Here is a 1,378-nt window from a genome sequence, read left to right as displayed (position 1 = left end):
TTTACTTTACTTTACTTTACTTTACTTTACTTTACTTTACTTTACTTTACTTTACTTCACTTTACGGTACTTTACTTTACTTTACTTTACTTTACTTTACTTTAGTTTACTTTACTTTACTTCACTTTACTTTACTTTACTTTACTTTACTTTACTTTACTTTACTTTAGTTTACTTTACTTTACTTCACTTTACGGTACTTTACTTTACTTTACTTTACTTTACTTTACTTTACGGTACTTTACTTTACTTTACTTTAGTTTACTTTACTTTACTTCACTTTACGGTACTTTACTTTACTTTACTTTACTTTACTTTACTTTACTTTACTTTACTTTACTTCACTTTACTTCACTTTACTTTACTTTACTTTACTTTACTTTACTTTACTTTACTTTAGTTTACTTTACTTTACTTCACTTTACGGTACTTTACTTTACTTTACTTTACTTTACTTTACTTTACTTCACTTTACGGTACTTTACTTTACTTTACTTTACTTTACTTTACTTTAGTTTACTTTACTTTACTTCACTTTACTTTACTTTACTTTACTTTACTTTACTTTACTTTACTTTAGTTTACTTTACTTTACTTCACTTTACGGTACTTTACTTTACTTTACTTTACTTTACTTTACTTTACTTTACTTTACTTTACTTCACGGTAATTTACTTTGCTTTACTTTGCTTTACTTTGCTTTACTTTGCTTTACTTTACTTTACTTTACGGTACTTTACTTTAGTTTGCGGTAGTTTACTTGACTTGACTTGACTTGACTTGACTTTACTTTACTTTTTGTACCATCTAGGGCGTCGAGGGGAGAAAAGCCAGCTGGATGGCCGGGCGGAATGGGATGTTGCGAGTCTTCAGGGTATCCTTCACACCCTCGATCCAGGTCTTCCTTGGTCTTCCTCTTGCTTCGTACCCTGATATTCTTTTGTGGTACGCTTCACGGGCAAGCTAATGGTAGGTGTGATTCACAAACAGTAGTCTCATAACTAGATCTAATCAACCAACCAATCTAGAACTACCAAAATAAAGAAACAAAACTCACAAATAATGTTCATGTCCATCATACTCGTAGAGTCGAGCAGTGAAGTACAGAGAAAGTTGACAATGGTGAAATGGTGAAGGTTTAACTCACAAACAGTCATATAACTAACTAACCAACCAATCTACTCAACTACCAAATAAACGACTAACCAAACAAACAGACAAACAGACGAACGAATACAACTCACAAATGTTGGGGTCCAGCATACAGTCCAGTAAGGAAGTACTCCACTCGTTAGGCTTGACCGTGATGATCCGAGATGGAACTGTTCAGACGGTAGGAAAAATGGTTTTGTTTTTTGTTGTTTGTTTTGTTTGGGGG

This window comes from Aplysia californica, unplaced genomic scaffold (genome assembly GCF_000002075.1).
Source record: "Aplysia californica isolate F4 #8 unplaced genomic scaffold, AplCal3.0 scaffold00226, whole genome shotgun sequence".
Classification (NCBI taxonomy): Eukaryota; Metazoa; Mollusca; class Gastropoda; order Aplysiida; family Aplysiidae; genus Aplysia; species Aplysia californica.
This window is presented reverse-complemented; position numbering follows the sequence as displayed.